This window comes from Callithrix jacchus, chromosome 8 (assembly GCF_049354715.1).
Source record: "Callithrix jacchus isolate 240 chromosome 8, calJac240_pri, whole genome shotgun sequence".
NCBI lineage: Eukaryota > Metazoa > Chordata > Mammalia > Primates > Cebidae > Callithrix > Callithrix jacchus.
Window position 1 is genome coordinate 79,038,769 of NC_133509.1, and position 19,870 is coordinate 79,058,638.

The 19,870-nt window shown below is 36.2% G+C and overlaps 1 long non-coding RNA gene across 1 annotated transcript in view; it reads left to right on the forward strand.

The window, feature by feature from the left end:
* The window catches only part of LOC118144929 (uncharacterized), a 47,411-nt gene extending 27,899 nt beyond the window's left edge, over window positions 1-19,512 (forward strand). The window contains exon 3 of the long non-coding RNA XR_004729876.2: window positions 19,130-19,512. This is a non-coding gene — a long non-coding RNA (uncharacterized LOC118144929). The remainder of the gene's footprint in view (window positions 1-19,129) is intronic.
* The last annotated feature ends 358 nt before the right edge of the window (window positions 19,513-19,870 follow it).

Below are 19,870 nucleotides of genomic sequence, written 5' to 3' on the forward strand. Positions count from 1 at the left end.
AGTACTATGCTATTTGATTACTATACTTTGTAATAAATTTTGAAGTCGGGTAGTATGATGCCTCCAGCTTTGTTTTTTTGGCACAGGACTGCTTTAGCTATTCAGGGTTTTTGTGGTTTCATACAAATGTGAGGATTTTTTTTCTATTTCTCTAAAGAATGTCATTGGTATTTCATTAGGGATAGCATTGAATCTATAAATTGCTGAGCAGAATTGTAATTGTAATAATGTTGATTATTCCAATCCATGAGCATGGAATATCTTTCCATTTTTGTATAATATTCTACTTGTTTCATTAGAGTTTTATAGTTATTCTTGTCTAGATCTTACATGTCATTGGCTAGACTGATTCTTAAGTATTTTATATGTTTGTAGCTACTGTAAATGGGATTGCTTTATTGATTTCTTTTTCAGACCACTATTGGCATATAAAAATGCTCCTGATTTTTACATATTTATTTTGTTTCTGCAACTTTACTGAATTTATCAGTTTAAACAGTTTTTTGGTGGAGTCTGTAGGCTTTCTTAGGTATAAGATCATGTTATCTGTGACCAAGGCTAATTTGACTTTTTCCTCTCCAGTGTGGATGATCCTTGTTTCTTTTTCTTGCCTAATTGATCTATCTAGGGCATCCAGTTTTAGTTTGAATGATGGTGACAAAAGTAGGCACCCTTGTCTTGTTTCAGGTTTTAAAAGAAAAGCCTCCAGTTTTTCCCCATTCAACACAATGCTAGATGTGGGTTTGTCATATATGGTCTTTATTATTTTAAGGTATGTCCTTTCTATATCCACTTTGATGAGGATTTTTATCATAAAGAACTGTTAAATTTTGTCAAGTGCTTTTTCGGCATTTATTGAAATTACGTCATTTTTGTTCCTGTTACAGTTGAGGTGATATACCATATTCATTGATTTACATATGTTAAACCACCCTTACATCCCTGGGATCAATCCCATTTGATCATGCTGAATGATCTTTTTAATGTGTTGTATTCAGTTTGCTAGTATTTTGTTGAGGATTTTCATATCTTGTTCAGTAGATTGGCCTGTAGTTTTCTTTTTTGCTGTGTCCTTCTCTGGTTTTGGAATTAGAGTAATGCTGGTCTTGTAAAATGACCTTGGAAGTTCTCCTGCCTCTTCAATTTTCTGGAATAGTTTAAAGAGAATTGATACTAGTTCTTTAAAGTTTTCATAAAATGCAGCAGTGAAGTCCTCAGGTCCTGGGTTTTTCTCTTAGTAAGTCTAGCTAATGGTTTGTTGATTTTACTTTTCAAAAAAAATCTTTTTGCTTTGCTGTTTTCCTGTATTGCTTTTTAGTCTCCATTTTATTTATTTCTGCACTGATCTTTATTATTTCTTTCCTTGTACTAATTCTGGGTTTGGTTTCTTCTTGCCTAATTCCTTGAGGTGCATCATTAAGTTGTTTATTTGAAGACTTTCTACCTTTATAATATGGGCATTTTTGCCATAAACTTACTTCTTGGTACTGCTTTTGCCATATCCTGTAGATTTTGGTATGTTGTATTTTCATTTTCATTTGTTTTGAGAAATTTTAAATTTCTTAACTTCATTGATTCATTGGTTGTTCTGGAGCATGCTGTTTAATTTCCATGTGTTTGTGTATTTTCTACAGCTCCTCTTGCTACTGATGTCTAGTTTTATTCTATTGTGGTCAGAAAATATACTTGATATGGTTTTTATTTTTTAAAATTGATTCAGACTTGCTTTGTAGCCTGATACGGTCTATTCTAAAGAATTTTCCATGTGCTGATGGAAGAATGTGTACTCTGCAGTAGTTAGGTTAAAGGTTCTTTAAATATCAGTTAGGCCTATTAGATCTAGTGTGTTGTTTAACTCTGTTTCTTTGTTCCTTTTGAGCGGTCTATTACTGACAGTGGAGTATTAATGTCCCCTACTAATGTATTGAAGTTTAGCTCTCCCTTTAGATCTATTAATGTTTGCTTCATACACTTGAGATCTCCAGGGTTAAAGGCATAGATATTTAGGATTTGCATATCATCTTGTTGAATTGACCCCTTTATCATAATATAATGACTTTCTTTGTCATTTTTACAGTCTTAGATTTGCAGGCTATTTTATATAAGTGTAGCTACCCCTGTTCATTTTTGGTTTCCAGTTACATGGAATATCTTTTCCACCACTTCTCTTTCAGTTTATGTGTGTCTCTATAGGTGAAGTGGGTTTCTTGAAGGCAGCACATAGGTGGGTCTTGTTTCTTTATCCATGCAGCCACACTATGCCTTTTAATTAAATAATTGGTAACTGTTTACATTCAGTGTTATTATTGAAAAGACTTACTACTGTCATTTTTTGGCTTGTTTTTTCTGGTTTTAAGATTCCTCTCTTCCTATTCTCCTTCCTTTCTGTCTTCCTTTGTGGTTAAGTGATTGTATTTGGTAGGATGTTTTAATTTGTTTTTATTTTTAGTAAATTTAGTGTAGGTTTTTGTACTGTAGTTACCATGAGGCTTACCAAGTTATTTTACATAACAAGTTATTTTAAAGAGATGACAATTTATCTTACATCACAAGCAAGATAATAGAAACAAAAGTCAAAAAAACCCACACAAAAAAAGTCTACACTTTAACTCTACCTCCCCACCCCGCACTGTGACATTTAGTCCTCTCAATGTACATATTTTTATATTATCTATCTCCTAGCAGGTTGCTGTAGCATTATTATTTTTGGGTATTTGTCTTTTAGGCTTCATGCTAGATTTTAGAGGAGATTGCACACACTATAAATACAGTAATAGAGTATGCTTGATTTTCCTATTTACTTAATTTAAACAATGAGTTTTTTACCTTAAAGTTTTCTTTTGCACATTAGTGCTCTTTTCTTTCAGACTGATAAACTTTCTTTAGCATTTCTTGCAAGACAAGTCTGGTCGTGGTGAATTCTCCCAGTTTTTATTTGAAAAAAAAAAAAATCTCTCCTTCATAGTTAAATGTTAATTTTGCTAGATGCAGTATTCTTTGATGACATTTTTTTTTTCCTTTGAGTACTTTGAAAATGTAATTCTACTCCCTCTGCCTGTATGGTTTGAGAAGTCTGTTGCCAGATGAATTTGGAACTTCTTCCTATGTTATTTGTTTCTTTTCTCTGTCATAGTAAACTGCCTTTTGCTACTAGTATTAGCTTATTCATAAATATATCATGCATAGATAATTTTTAAAATTACCTAAGATTTCAAGTAGAATAATGAGAGATTTCATGGAGGAGTTTCTCATCCCATGCTTAAGATATACATATGTTTCTTTTGCTCTGCTCATCTATGACTCCACTAATATTACACAATCTTTCTTTGCATTTAGGATTTGGTATTTTATCTTTTGTTCTGGAAATCTCAGATGATTCAGCTCTCTCTCCTTCACTTGGTTCACATCTGTTATGGATTGAATTGTATTTCCCCAAAGGATATGTTTAAGTCCTACCACCAGTACCTGTGAATATGACCTTCTTTGGAAATACAGTCTTTAGAGATGTAATCAGATTAAGATGATATCCTTATAAGAAGAAAAAGATTGGGGCTGGGTGCGGTGGCTCACAACTGTAATCTCAGCACTTTGGGCGGCTGAAGCAGGTGGATCACTTGAGGTCTGCAGGTCTGCCTGTAGTCCCAGCTACATGGGAGGATCACTTGAGCTCAGGAGGCAGAGATCACAGTGAGCCAAGATTGTGCCACTGGATACCAGCCTGAGTGACAGAAGAAGACTGTCTCCAAAAAAAAAAAAAAAACACAAAAAACCCATCACATTGTACACCTTAAATGTATACAAGTTTTATGTGTTGAATATATAAAGTTTCTAAAATATGCACACAACTTACCAACAATTCTACTTTCAAGAAACTTGATTTTGGGAAATAATTGTTTTCTCAAGAAATGTTTTTGAGCATCTACATGTTCCAGCGACTGCTGCTAGGTATTAGGGAAATGAGAAAACTAGACAATGTTTTTGACCTCATGTACCTTAAAATCTAGTGGGAAAAACTGAATATATAAGCAAGTTTAAAAATAATAAAATGTATGTTAAGTAGTGAAGACAGAGTATACTTTACCTAGGTTAATAGGAGCTGAAGGGGTTTGTAAGAGAGAGCTTCTAACTGAGAAAGCAAAATGGAGGCACATTAGGCGGTAAACACCATGTTCTAGAAATGGTAAGAAAACTGCCGTGGCTGGAGGGAAGATCAAGTAAAGAAAGCATGTATGAGATACGCTTGAAGAAGTAGACAGGAACCTGATGATGCAGCGACTTATAGATTCTACCAAGAATTGTTATTTTGTTTTAAATGCCATATAAAAACATTGAAGAGTTTTAAGTTTCCTCTCTCCTCTGTGTTTATGTGATTGCAGGAACAAGGAGGAAGTGTGTTAATGTCTATGCTGCATAGCAAATGACCACAAATAGAGTGTCTTAAAACAACACAATTTTATCCTGTGTGTGGGTCAAGGACCAAGGTACTGGTGAAATGGGTCCGCTGATGTGGATCTCACCAGGCTGGAATCTATGTCAGCTGCATCTTCAGTTAAAGCAGAGATGGATGTAGCAGGCCATCAATATATTGACAATGTCTGAAATCTTTGTGAGGGTTAGGGAAATGCCCTAAAAGGATTGAACTGATGGGATCAATGAAAGATTGGAAAAGAATCAAATGCGTGTGACAGTTGACCAACATGGCCTTAATGTCCCCCTCAGCTTGACTAAATTTCAGATAGGCTTCTTCCTGACTCTACTTTCTGAACTGTTTTCTTAGAGCATTTACTAAAACAACACAAAACAAAACAAAAAACTTGTCAATTCTTTCTCCACTCTTACAAGATATAAATCTTTCTAAGAGCATCTTGCCAGTTTTACAATCCAGGACTGCCTTCTCAAGGACCTGGGAGCCATCCTTTTGAAATGTGATCATCTAAGAAGATAGTTCCCCTATCTTCTAGTCTCTGTGGGAGAATAGAAGACTAACCTCTTTTAGCTCCAAGCTGTAAAACTACCTTCTGTCATGAAGATATGAGAAAATTTACTTTTCCTTTGGGTAAGACCACTTATTAAGCACAGCGCTGACAACCTAAGATTTGCTGCACCCCAGGTCTTTGTCTCTAAAAATCCTTCTGTCTTTGGTTTTAGTGAAGTTGAGTTCAGACAATGTGTTCATCTCTCTCCTATTACAATAGCATGGAACAAAATCTTCCTCACTGGTTTATCTTTTGATTTGATCCAATTTTTTGCTTTGACAGACTAAAAGAATAGATTTTTCAGGCAAAGTTTAACATGTGTAGTAGCCTGAGGAACAAAGATATTAAGCATCATGTGATAGTGTGGTCTCAATGTTCCCAAATATCTCAGATTAAAACATGTTACTCTGGTAACCCTTGTTTAATCACAGGCTTCTGAATTATTTTTGTCCCATTCTTCTCTCTATCTAGTGTTTATGGCAAAAGATATATATATAGGGTAGAGTTTGGTATTTTAGATACTGCTTTTGTCATTTTTTTAAACTAAAAGAAACATCCAGTAAATTCAAGTAAGTCTGGAATAGAAGGATATTTGGTTTTGTGTGTGTGTGTGGATGCTTTTACAATTCTTCACTTTACCTCTATGATAAGAGTCCAGGGGTGTATGTGTGTTTATTAATTCAATAAAGTTAGTTCCAGAATGCATCAGTAAGTTAGGACATATTCAGAATAATTTCCAAAAAAAATTATACGATTCAAATAAATATTCATATGATTATTCACAAACATTCAGAAATATTTGGGTGCCTCTAAATCTCCAAGTTTTAAATTACATATTATTCTGTCTTCTATTTATTATTATGGATCTTTCCTTCACTCTTTTCCCTACATTTTATCCCAGGAGTATGGGCCAAATGGACTTCAACAATGAGTGACATTGCTCTCTGACTTTTGTTGAATTCAGAAGTACACTTAGCAGAGTCTGATGGAGACAGAATAGTGAAGTTCTCCCAGCTCCTTTACTGAAGAGTTGCTTTAAGCTGGCTGAGTCTCTCAGCCAAACCCCACAGCTTTTATAAGATCCCTTGCACATAGCTCTATCCAAACAGCACTCCCACTTCTTCTTGCCTCCAAACCAATATTCTCCTTCTCCTTTCAGCCCAGGGATAATGATGTTACTAGCCTCAAGGTATCCTTTGTGATTTCCCTATATGTAAGGTCTTTTAGGTTGACTGACTGTGCCACGGATGCCATGTTAACCTCTGTGACCTGCATGGGCACTCCAGATGAGTTCCTGGAAAATCTAAAGTAACTGGAAGACTGAAGAAATTATCAACCCCTGTGGCACCTACTTAACTTTGAGACATTCTCTATTGTTCCTTATTCCCACCCTAATTGATAAGGTCATTGGACTTTGTAACTGACCTTGATCAGCCTCATGACTCCACACCCTATGACCCCCTGTCAGCTTGCAAACTCACGACCCCACTCCCAGTTTGCAAAAAACCACCCTAAAGTAACTTCTGTAATTTCCACTGCCCACCCCAAACCTATGAAACCAGCTCCTATCCCAGCGCCCTTTGCTGATGCCCTTTTCGGCCTCAACCCACCTGCACCCAGGTGAATTAACAGCCATGTTGCTCACACAAAGCCTGTTTGGGGAGTCTCTTCATTCAGAGCACATGTTTGAACACTATACTCTTCACAGACGTCTGTAATTAGTTCTCTTAGTAAACTCTTCTTTTTTTTTTTTTTTGAGATGGAGTTTTACTCTTGTTACCCAGACTGGAGTGCAATGGCACAATCTCAGCTCACTGCAACCTCCGCCTCCTGGGTTCAAGCAATTCTCCTGCCTCAGCCTCCCGAGTAGCTGGGACTACAGGCACGCACCACCATGCCCTCCTAATTTTTTGTATTTTTAGTAGAGACGGGGTTTCACCATGTTGACCAGGATGGTCTCGATCTCTTGACCTCGTGATCCATCCGCCTCAGCCTCCCAAAGTGCTGGGATTACAGGCGTGAGCCACCGTGCCCAGCCAACTCTTCTTAAATTACACAAATTGAGCATTTTCCTGCAAAGCCAGTGAATGATGCACATATCACATAAATTTAGGGACTTGAGGATGTTATTATATGTATGTCAAGTTGGCCAGGGGGAGACCTATGTTAATTCTATCTAAATAATTATAAGTTTCCTTGGCTTAGAGTACACTGAAGTTTATACACCAAACTAAACTATATTATTGGTGCAGTTAATCAGAAATCAAGCAGAGACAGGAGGCCTAAGGTAAAGACCATCCGAGAGCACAGTAACAGCAGAGAACACCTCAGGGTGGTTGCAGAGCAGGGACTACTGCTCTGGCCCCATGAATGCCTTCTCAATATGGAGACTGTATGAGGGCCTCGTAAAGAGGGCTTATGCAAAGATCTCTGAGAAGGGAAGTGACCTCTGCTCACAAGATCTAGGAGGGTCTTTGCAGATGGGAGCTGGCAAGGAGAAGAAAAGCCTTGCTGGGCAGAGATCACTGAACACCTCAGGCTCTGCCTAGGTTCTGGGAATATGGAGTGATTTTAATTGCCCTATGTCCTCAATGCTCAGGAGATAAAAGCCCATTGATGCACTGGGTGTGGTCAGATCGGGTGGCTCCTCATCCATTACACTTCTGATGCAGTCCCACCCTGATAACAATCAGTGATAAACTCAGAGTACTAGTGACATGCTAATGTCTTAGAAGGATCTCAAGTGCTCTGCACCTGGCTCTTACCTACTCCTTTACCCTCCCCTTCCACGCCCATAACATCAATGAGATTATCCACATAATAAGTGTTTGGGTCCCAGGCTTGCCTTGGTCCCCTGGACCCATGCTGTAATTCTACTCTTGTGTCTCTGTCTTTATTTCATTTTCTCAATCCCTTGTCACTGCCAGGACTAAGGGCGCCCACATGTGGGATTGGAGCTAATTCCCAACAATTATATATATAATAATTTGAAGTCACTGGTGTATGACTCCCAGATAAGTCATCTGGTATTATATCTCCCAGATAAGAATGTACAGTTACCCATACACTCCTTTATCTTACTGTTTTACATAAATAGTATTTGTTTCAGATTAAATCAGAATTTAGCTGAGAGATAAGGAAGGTAAAAAGGAAGTTTATATCAGTTCTTTTTAATCCACTGAAAGAGAAAATCGATTTGAGTATTAATTCAATTGCATCAAGCTCTTATTAGGCTACATTACAGGAGTGAGAGGGTAGAAGCTTAGTGACAACAGTCAATCATCTGCCTTTCCTAACCTAGTCCTGCTACAACAATCCAGGAAGTCTCTTTTAGGATGAATATTGCTTAGCAATGAAGACAAAAGTCATACTTTCATTTGGGCCATGGCATAGTTGTCACTGGGCCCTCAGGTTAGTCTTTTCTTACAAAGGATATGAGTTATGTGAGCAAAGGAGGATGCACAGCAAGTAGTCCTGGACTGTGACCAGAGCTCAATGGCTTACAGAGTAATTTCTTTCTTTAATGGAGTCTCACTGTGTTGCCCAGGCTTGAATACAGTGGTGCCATCTCAGCTCACTGCAACCTCTGCCTTCCAAGTTCAAGTGATTCCTCTGCCTCATCCTCCCAGGTAGCTGAGATTACAGGCCCAAGCCACCATCCCTGACTAATTTTTGTATTTTTAGTAGAGATGGGGTTTTAAGAGTTTGGCCAAGCTGGTCATGAACTCCTGACTTCAAGTGATCCATCCACCTCAGCCTCCCAAACTGCTGGAATTGCAGGTGTGAGCCACCATGCCCGGCCACAGAGTAATTTCTTTACCAAGGTGCGTTCTGCTCCTTTTTCATTCAAACCACAAAGTATGACATTAGAATCAGAACCTACTCCTGATCCCTCCCTCAAAAAAAAGCCCCACACAAAGGACTAAAGCATTCCTGTATGCAGACATTAACTATCAATAGGCGGTCTTAACATTCCTATTTTTACTAAAGACTTACAATCCCTGTACAGACTTAACATTTTTTTCTCCTTTCCATTTCCCCTGAGAAAATTAAAGAGAATTTAACAAAATCCCCCATGTAGACTTAAAGCTCAACATATACAAAACCACTCAAGTGGTTTTGTCAACAAAATGGATTTATAATAAAACATTAAATTACTCCTCCAGATTATATCTAAATCTAAAACATTACCTCTCCCATCTGAGAGAACATCAGAGTTGATCAAATGTATTAATGAAAATTTTCCTACCTGTTTGGGTAACTTATTGAACTCCTCCTAACTTCAGTTTCTCCTTAGACAAATGATAGATGAACAGGCTCAAATGTTCCATGTATAGTAATTTGAATGAACCCTTTGAATAGAAATTTCTGTTTAGTCCAACACTACTTTTAAAAACTTGTTATTTAATATTATATAGTTTAAAATAGAACATTGTTTTGACAGAAATTTGAAAAGTATAAGCTCTACTTTGAATTTTTCTAATTATATAGAAGCAGAAATGCTCAAGCAGAAAAAAAATGATTGAAAATGCAAATTCAGCAATTTGAAAGGCTATTAAAAATTCTTTATTAGAAAAAGAAGTCCAAAGTTTTTAAACATGCTCAGAAAAAAAAAATGCTTAGAAAAAATCCCCCAGAGACAAATTATGAACTTGCTGAGAAAGAACTTTAAAAGGATATAGTTATCCCTTCTATTCATTCTAACTTAGATCATGGATGACTACAGGTCATTTTCAGAAATATATCTACCAGAAGTTTCTCTAAAAAACATATTAGAGTTAGATTATACTTGTGAAAAATCCACCACCCCATTCAGAATAAACCTACCTTCTGACTCCTCTTGCCCCACGTAAGTTCACTGAAAGAAGGTTAAAGTAGACAATCTTGGACTAGAATTTTTGCAAATAAGATGGTAGGATCTGAGGTACAGCTGTGTTTTATCCAAATTACATGTGACCCCAAAGTTTGAATGCCCTTTGACTGTTTGCCCACAGAAACAACACACCTTAATTACCTTTTAGCATTTGCTTGATTTAAATAGCCCCAAGGTGTCAAGTAGGTTTAAAAATATCTACATCAACTCTTCATGAAAGTATACAGCCTTACATACACATAACACAGGTAGCATTAGAGCAACTGAGAAAAAATACACTCCTACCAAATGAAGACATTTGAAATAATCCTTTGATTAAGGGATTGAATGTACAATGGATTGAAGTTCTAGCTCAGCTGAACAACATAAGTCCTTATATTGGGCATGCTCAGCTCTTGCTGAAAGGTCAAAGCTCTCCGTGGACAACAGAGACTACTTTACACACAAATGGAGCATAACACATGACTCTGGAGATTCATTCTAAAAGTATGACTTGTCAGCTCTAGCATTACAAAGCATTAAAACTCAAGCACTGTTCTCTGATGATAACATTGTTCCTAACTACTTGGCACCAGGAGTCTCACTGGAAACCACTGACAGCAATAAAAGGCAGACTCAGGAAATAGGATCCCCACTTTTCTGAATTTCAGCGTGACATTACACTATATTGCATTCGGTGCGCGGCTAAATCTTTTTAAGTATGAAGCCCATGGGGTTTGAGAGAAAATTTTGATAATGCATTTGGGAAAACTAGAAAGCATCCTCACCTCAACTCTACATACAAGTTTTCTGCTTCAATCATACAAACAAGCAACTATACCAACACCCTTTTGATTTGTGTTCTGTTGTTTTAAAAGAGTTAGTAAAATGAGTTTTTCCAATGGCAGCTTCAGAATGAATGCTAAATCAATTAACAGAGATCAAATCACAGCAAGCTCAACCCACAGAGATTTCAAGCAGGCATCTTGAAATCAAGTATTTTGAGGCAGACTGAATATTGATGTTGCATCAAATAAGACAGAATAGAAATGTCTACGTTTCCAAAAATGGGATTGGATCCAGATTGCGAAAGTCAGAAAGCATACACAGTTCTGTATGGTGGATTAGTTCTATACATACGTGATTGTAAACATAAAAGCCTTCCCTAATTCTGATACTGAAAGTTTCTTTAATAAGAAACAAAGGCATTACATGAGAGATGCAGTCTAACATGCAAATATCCTTCAGAGAAGAAAAACATTTATAATAAGTTTACAAATGGCATTTCTGTGGGTTTTCCTTTTTTCAGAATAGGCTTTGATAGTGACAAAAAGGAAGAAAACATGTAGATCCTAAAGATCCTTAAAAGAGAGAAAGAGGGGACACAAGGTAAAAATGAGGTGGAAGATTCTGCAAATAAACATAGGCTCATAGCCTATTTCACAGCTTTTTCAAGGTTCTATTATACCATAGAAAGTTACCCCAAAACATACTAACATGCTGAGACCTCTGTTATGTATGTGTGTATATATATATACATATATTTAAATATTAAAACAACATACCAACATACAAGTTTCTAGTATGTAACAATAAGAAGCATACATAATAAGGAAAACACAATTTTGCCAGACCAACTTAAGGTTTTTTTAGAGAGCAATTTCTCAGTTTAAGGAGATCAGATGTCTGCAAGAATATTAAGATGCAGGACTAACAATAACAAATACATGTTTAACATTTATATTCAACCAGACACATACCAGTGATGTTTACCTGATGGAACTTTAAAAAATGACAGTATACTTACTGATTGTTTAAAAGATAGGTGCTGTCCCAATGAGATAATTCAGATAAAGCTTGCAGAAGAAGAGAGTCCAAGATGGACCCCAGGGAAAATGCATAGGTGACCAATGCTCTCCTCATTCAATAATAGATTCATCCATATGCTAGTCACCATTTGCATAAATCTCCCACATTACTCATGTTCCTTTTCCCAATTATCTAAAGAAATATTTTAGAACTTTGGGCAATACTAAAAATATAAATCTCTATTAATGGCCTGTTATGTGTCAGGGACAGTACTAAGCATATCATATAAATTATTTAACAAATATTTGAGTGTGGTAGACAGAATGATGTCTCTCCCAAAGATGTCCATGTCCTAATACTCAGAATCTGTGAATATGTTAGTGTATATGGCAAAGGGGAATTAGGACTGCTAATCAGATGACCTTGATATGAGGGGATTATCCTTAATTATCTGACTGGGCCAAATGTTCTTATAAGAAGAAAGGAGGCACAGAATGAGAGATTTGAAGATGCTATGGCTTTGGCTACTCTGTTTGAAGGTAGATGAAGAGCCATGAGCCAAGGGAAATACAGGTGGCCTTTAGAAGCTAGAAAAATAAATGACTTCTCCCATAGAGCCTCCAGAAGCAATGCAGACCTGCTGATACCTTGATTTTATCCCCCAGTAAGATTCATTTCTGACCTCTGACCTTCAGAACTATCAGAGAACACAGCCGCGCTTTTGAAGCCATGACATTTGTGGTAATTTGGTAGAGCAGCAATAAAAACCTACTACATTGACTGTTCCAATTCATTTAATCCTTATGAACCTCTATAAATGTATGATTATTGCCATTTTATAAAGAAACTGAATCAGAGAGTTTAGTTAACTTGCCCAAATTTACCTAGCTAGTAGGTACCTAAACCAGATTTCAAAATTATTCTAATTCCAACGTCTACCCATTTAATTACTATAATTTTTCTCTCATGGATTGATATTACCATACACTCAACATTACAACTCCCCACCATGTATTTATTCCAATAAAAGATTTCATGACTGGGTCCTTATTCTGTATCTGCACATGAAGCAGCTGGGGCAGTCTGTGGCTCTTCCAACTCAGAATGAATGAGAATGTGGTACAAAACAGTAAAACAGTGACTAAAAGCAAGGAGCAAAGCTAGGAGTTGTACACATATAGATGTGAGCAATGAAGCAGGGAGGCATTCTGACAGCTGCTGATGACAAGCAGATTGGCTGCTATAGCACATCAGATGCCGTGAATCACAAGAGAGCTTTCGGTAATGGTTTCCACCAGTTCAGTCCACTGACACCATTTTTCAGTGTTGACAGACTCAAATAAACATTCCCATTTCCAGTGACTCATTGGACAGAGACAGTTTGACATATGGACTGACCCCTACTGGATAGAGATCCCTCTACTAAAGAACATTAATGTATATTGCTATTAATCATTTAAAGTACTATTGTTTTTCCCTCTGATTTTTATTAGTTTTCATGGAAATAGCCATTGACTAAACCTCATGCTCGGTATAAATCCACTCAGAAGTGCCTACTCCAAGTCTCAAGGTTTCACTCCTTTCCAATCAATTCTCTATCACATAAGAGATTTGGCAAGATTGCAACTTATGCTGTAATTCTACAATCTGCACAATTAAATTTTGTGCCTGACTTTCAGCAAGCTGTAAGAAACAAGAGATATTTTTAAAGCAGTTCTCTTGTTCTCTGATAATGACTTTGGCTGTAAGCTTAGCGACCCGGGTTTGAATTTCTTCTGTGAGTGAGTGCTCCAGTGCATTTGAAGAAAATCATTCCATACCACAGTGCTTATAGTTGTCATTACTTCCATAATGGTCAGCAGCCACCAATGAACTTGATTATTAGACACTTCCACACAATTAACACCAGATGAAAGTTTTAATAATCCTGATGACACTATATACCATATATTACTAACATCTCATTACACATTTGCACAGAACTCAGTGCTGTATGCAAACTCAGGTACACACAATGCAATCCCCAAATCTCATCTTTGAAGGTCTGTTTTTTGAGACTACTCCTAGTACTAGTTTTGTATTGGTTGGGAGACAGGAGACAAAACCCATGCCAGTTAATAACACAGAGAGAATCTAACATAAAAAATTATTAAGCATGTATTGGAAAACTGAAAAGACACAAAAAGGAATATTAAGAAATCACTGGGGTAGTAATACAAAGAGCAGCTACCACCTCCAGCAGCTGGGAATAAAAAGAGGGAAAGGTTGTAATGATAAACTTAGATATTTGGAGAAGGGACCCATGGAACTGAACTCAGATCTCTGAGGAAGAGGCATTGTTCAGCTGGCACTGGTGTCCCTGAGCACTCATAATAAGGCTGGTTACATGGGTGTTAGAAAAACTGCAATTTGGTAACCATAGCAGCTATGGAAGGAACTGATACTGCTTCTAAAGAAGCTTCACTGGGGAAATGCTGGAGGGAGCAGGCATTAGTACCCCTACCTCCTCTATCCTTGCAAACTTCTAGTTGCCCCTATTGGCAAACCCTGACAGAGAACCAGCCTGCCTGCAAAGCAGACAGTTTGCAGTGTCTCAGCTCAAGAATAGAAAGACATGGTCCACTTTAGTTCATTCATTCATTCACCAAACATTTTTTTTTGAGACAGGGTCTCACTCTTTCGCCCAGGCTGGAGTGCAGTGGCATGATCTCAGCTTACTGCAACCTCCGTCTCATGGGTTTAAGCGATTCTCCTGCCTCAGGCCTCCCAAGTAGCTGGGATTACAGGCGTGTACCACCACAGCCAGCTAATTTCACCAAATGCCTACTATATTATGGCCACTGGTGAGCACTGAACAAAATAACAAAGTGTCTGCTTTCGAAGTTGACATTTTTGTAGGGTGAGGCCAAATATAAGTAAATAGACAAATATTTAATATTTGAGGTGGTAAAAAGGGCTTTGAGGAGAAATAAATAGAGTGATAGGGTGGAGTGAGATGGAGCCAGAAGCAGTAGAGATGCAGGCAGCGTAGACAAAGCATGAACAGAGGAGCCACACTGTCAACACCTGAGTTCTAGCTCTGCTTCTTACTAACCTATGACCTCAGGCAAGTGACTTATTTCTGTACCTCAGTTACTTTGCGTGCCAGATGGAGATAATGGCAAAGATGAAATAAGGGATCTCTATTACGTGGTTAGAATAATATGTGGTGCATAATAAGTTCCATATTGTTAAAGAGTGGTATCATATAATGACAAAGAATACAATGAGTCTAGATTGGGAGGAGGGAGAGGGTGGCTATAGTAAAGAAAGAGATAAAAGGTAGGGAAACGGTAATGAGGAACAAAGGAGACCTGAACTCCAGGCCAGTTTTATATGAGGGATATAAAAGAGAAAACAGCTAAGCCTGAGAAGTCTGAGAGGGAGGCAGAGTCTTCAAGGGAGAGTCAGGTTTAAGCCACATTCAGAAAAGAGGCTGAGGATACTGTGCTGTAGAATCACATGATAGTGGATGCATAAAGGTGTGCAAGAAGTATTTGCCAGTTACTACCTTACTTTTACTAAATAAAATTGCTGTGATTAGAATGATAATAGTTTCCTGATGGTTAAAAAAAAACAAAACATTTATTATTAGTGATCATATAATTTCTATAATACTGTCTAGTTTACAAAATATTTTCACATCTACTATGTTATTGCTCATAATAAATTTGTGAAGCTGAGACAATATATATTCACAATGAGAGTGAAGACATGGGCAAACCTAGTATTAGTCCAATAATTCTCAAATTTTAATAATTGCTAGGAGAGCGAATATATCTACTGAAAACTTAAAATAAGGCTTTAGGGAAAATATGTTGTAGACACTAAGATGTCTTCCATTGTATATGTGAAACAGTAGATAGATTCTGAGTTTCTGATGTTTCCAAATTTTAAAAAAAGGCTTTTTGGTAGAGGAATATACTAGTTAAACCACAAAGTACCTAGACAGTGGATCCCTAACGGCCCAATCACAAGGCTGCTTTTCAGAGTTCCGACTGTATTGGAAAACAGCTCTTAAAATGTGGCCATTCTGCATTCTTGTCAACACACTGAAACCTCAAGGCAACACAGAATCAGAGGCCTGTCTACTGCTCTTTCACCCAGCTGTCACTCCCAGTATAATTCCAAGGGACTCCAGGGACTTCCAACAGGTACTTTATATAGATCCAAATGCCACAATACTATCTAAAAATAGATTTTTAGGAATTCCAAAATGCCACAATACTATCTAAAAATAGATTTTTAGGAATTCCAAAATGCAGCAATACTATCTAAAAATAGACTTTTAGGATAACAGAATTGGAATTAGTTTCCTAGCGTGACACAAGATCTTAAAGAACTCTCATCTAGTCTCTCATGCTATTGATTTGAACAATAAAGGTGAGTGAAATAAAGTGACTTACTTAAGGGTGCACAGATTCACAGCTACATAGTGACGATGGTAGGGCTACATTTCTGGTGTCCTAGATACTGAGCCCAACGTTCTCATTCAGCTCTACATGCTGCCTTAATATTATTGGGAGAATGATACAGGAAAGGGAAGCAACCTGGAATCAAAACCTATACAGGAAAAGAAATATTGGTGGTGAGAACATGTCTTACAGATGCATATGACTAGTGCATTTAATCATTGTGTAACATGCACACATATTCTGCATATGTCTCAAATGGCGGGACTGAAAATTTTAATTTCTACCACTTACTCTATTTATAGGCCCTGCAGTTGAATTGATTTGTAAAAACTTTGAAGATGACTCCATTTTCCAAGTCTTGGTATTCCCTCAAGCCCATCACAAAGCTGGGCCCACAATAGTTACTAATAACTGCTTCCTATGTAGCTGATATAACACTTGCCAAAATATTCACCTTTTGATTATGAAAATTATTTTTAATTTTTTCTTCTTTAACAAAGCAACATTTAGAGTTATTCTAAAACTGTCTACTGATATATAGATTTTATTTTAAAAACAATTGTTTTACTCAGCCGTTTTTTAGCAAAATTCATAATTCAAAATTACAATTTAGATTAATATATAGTAACACATTTAAAGTTATGAAGCTTCGTTTCATGAAAGATTGAAGAAAACAAAGATTATTCTACATGAAATGCCACATAAAGCAATTTAGCAGACTTGAAAGCAAGAAAGGGCAGGGAATGTGTGTAAAGAACTACATAGGAATGGAGCACTTTCAGTTTCTATGGTAACCAACATAAATGAATACTGTTTTGGAAAATGTACTAGCAAAGTCAGCGAGATATAAATTGATGAACACAAAAGCCAAATACCCTATTCAATCCTATGGTGTAAGTCCACAGTTGGCCTTTAAATGGAACTATAATTTTTTTTTTTTAAGCCCTATTGCTAACTGGTCTGTTCAAAGGATTTTTTCCTTAATTTGCTATTCTGCCTTCTAGATATTTGTCTACTACACAAACGTTTATCAATAACTAGAAATGACTTTTTTATTGCTTGCTGGATCATTGATTACAACTCTAGTACAGAAGGCAATAAGAACATAATTGCCTAACAATCCCTTCTTCTCAACTGGGTGTGGTAAATTGACTCCAGAGACCAGGACATACAACACGGTAACTTTTTCAAAATTAACTGAAATATTAATAATAAAACAAAAAAGGTGAGATGTGTGTATGTTATTTACTTTTACCTTAGCGAGTAAATCCTCTTTGTTGTAAAAACTACACAAAATGTATGTTTTCAGTTTTTCAAATGAAGAGAGAGGACTATGTTAGGTTATCTTCAGAGACAGAGCAAAACCCATTACCCTTGTACCCTGTCATTCTTCTGACTAGTGTATGCTTAGCCTACTTGGTATAATAAAGATGGTGAAAGATTATACAATTTATACCCATTTAAACAAATATACTTTATTCCCTAAGTAACTGATGACTTAAATAAGACATTTATCTAAAGAATAAACTTCCTGTAATCACGTGTTACAGTGATGAAGAGAGCTATCTAGTTATTTCAACATTTCACGTAAAATTGTCATGAAAAGGAAAAAATTTCACAATGTAAAATGCAAAATACGTTCATTGAATACTTGTATTATTAATATCATTGAGTTGTCTAGAAATCAGTGTCTTTAAGCCTACTGAGTTTGATTTTCAACACACCAATTCTCTTACTCCAAATGTTTATTCCAATGCTTTAAGAAGTAAGAAATGCTATCTAAATGCTGGATATCTGTATATTGACCTACTTTGATGAAATGGTGATGCTGCTTCCTTCAGCCTCATATTGTAAAATGTTCTTCCTATATCATTCACGGTTATGATGTAATAAGATTTTTAAAATATGTAATTATTAATATTCATCTGATTCCATAATGATGTTACTGATAGAGACTATGTGCAGACTAATAAGACCAAAGTCAAAATGATTGATCTTTCCAAAAGATATTTTTTATTTTCTATTATTTATCAAGAAACACTATACGAGGTGCTGGAAATGTAAGGACGAGTAAGATGCCCTGCTGTCCAGGAAATCACAAGCTAGCAAGAAAAAGAAAAAAAATTACTATAAAAATAATGTGGTTGCATAAAAATTCAGTAATTCAAAGAAAAAATTCAAATTAAAACAAGTTTTCAAAATTCATATTATAATGCCTACCACTTTGTGTTGAAATATTTCTAGATTTGAAATTTTTAATTTTCCAAAATTGATATTTGTGGGAAAGGAATCACTGACACTCTGAAAGTTTATTATGAGCTATAGTTAGAAAGAAAACTTCAGACAAATTAAATTTAGCAGAGTTTATTTTAGCAAAGAATTATTCATGGATCAGGCAGCACCCTGAACAAGTTGAAGCTCAAGGAGCTCCACCCATCAGTGTAGACAAGCAATATTTGCAGATGGAAAAAGGAAGTGATGTACAGAAACAGCATGGTTGATTACAGCTTCATATTTGGGCCTTATTGGGCCTGGTGTGATGAGGCATTTGCTTTATGCGGACATGGCCTGATCAGTTGGCAGCCTGTGATTTGCTGAAGCCCAGCTACTATGATTGGCTAAGACTCAACTACTTGTTACAAGAATATATTCTTAAGTTAGGTTGCAGTTTGTTTACATACTAAGATAGGTTGCTTTTTGCTACTTCCAGAGGCAGCTTTAAGCCAAATTTAATTTAATAAGGCAGTTTCAAATATATGTGAGGCAATATATATGGAATTGCTCTCCATGAAGTATTTAGAATGAGCCTTTTTCTAGTGTCTGGAGAACTTTATACAGTGTTAATATAATTAAATTATATATAATTAAAATTTTTTATATAAAAATACCATTTATTCATATATGTTAAGATATAGAAAGCTTATCCTTTTCTTCAATAAAACCACATTAACTATACTGGAAAGAAAATTTTTGGCCTTACATGGTTTCTATAATTTTAGTATTTCAAAGATGACATTATTTATTGTGTTATATTACAGAAAAGTAAAGATGTTTCTAGAAGGCACCAGGAGCTCTGTCTGCACTGAGCACCATGAAGTTCACTTGCATTGAGTTCTGATTTTACAACACTGACTCCCAGACCAAAAGATAACTTTTTCTCTCCAATCTATGTTCCAGGCAAACCAATAGACTCCAACTGTCTCCCAGCCATCTATAGCAAAGACACTTTGTCCAAAACTGAGTATCATGAAATACTTAAAGTGCTTTTCCAATATTCACTATGTTTGGGAAACATATTAAAAATAGACAATAAAAAATTTTTGCTGTGTTTTTTATTCTTAAACATGTAGCACACAGGGCTGAACAGTAATGAATATTACATGTTACCAACTTCAATTTTAATTATTGTTAATTTTGTCCTTCTGGGTGGACATGGATAGTATTGAACCACTTTGTAGATATGAAGATTGGTTTGAAAATTTGGGCCACTTTGGTACAATGCAATTCGTCAGTTTCCCTAAAGACTTGTTAGGCATGATCTAAAATCACACCTAAAGGAACTAGAAAACAAGAATAAACTAATTCCAAAGCTAAAAGAATAAAGTAAATAACTAAAATCAGAATAGAACTGAATGAAATTGAGACCCAAATATTGATACAAAGAATCAACAAAACCAAAAGTGGGTTCATTGAAAAGATAAACAAGATAAATAGGCCACTTGCTAGATTAACAAAGAAAAAAAGAGAGACTAGATCCAAATAAGCACCATCAGAAATGA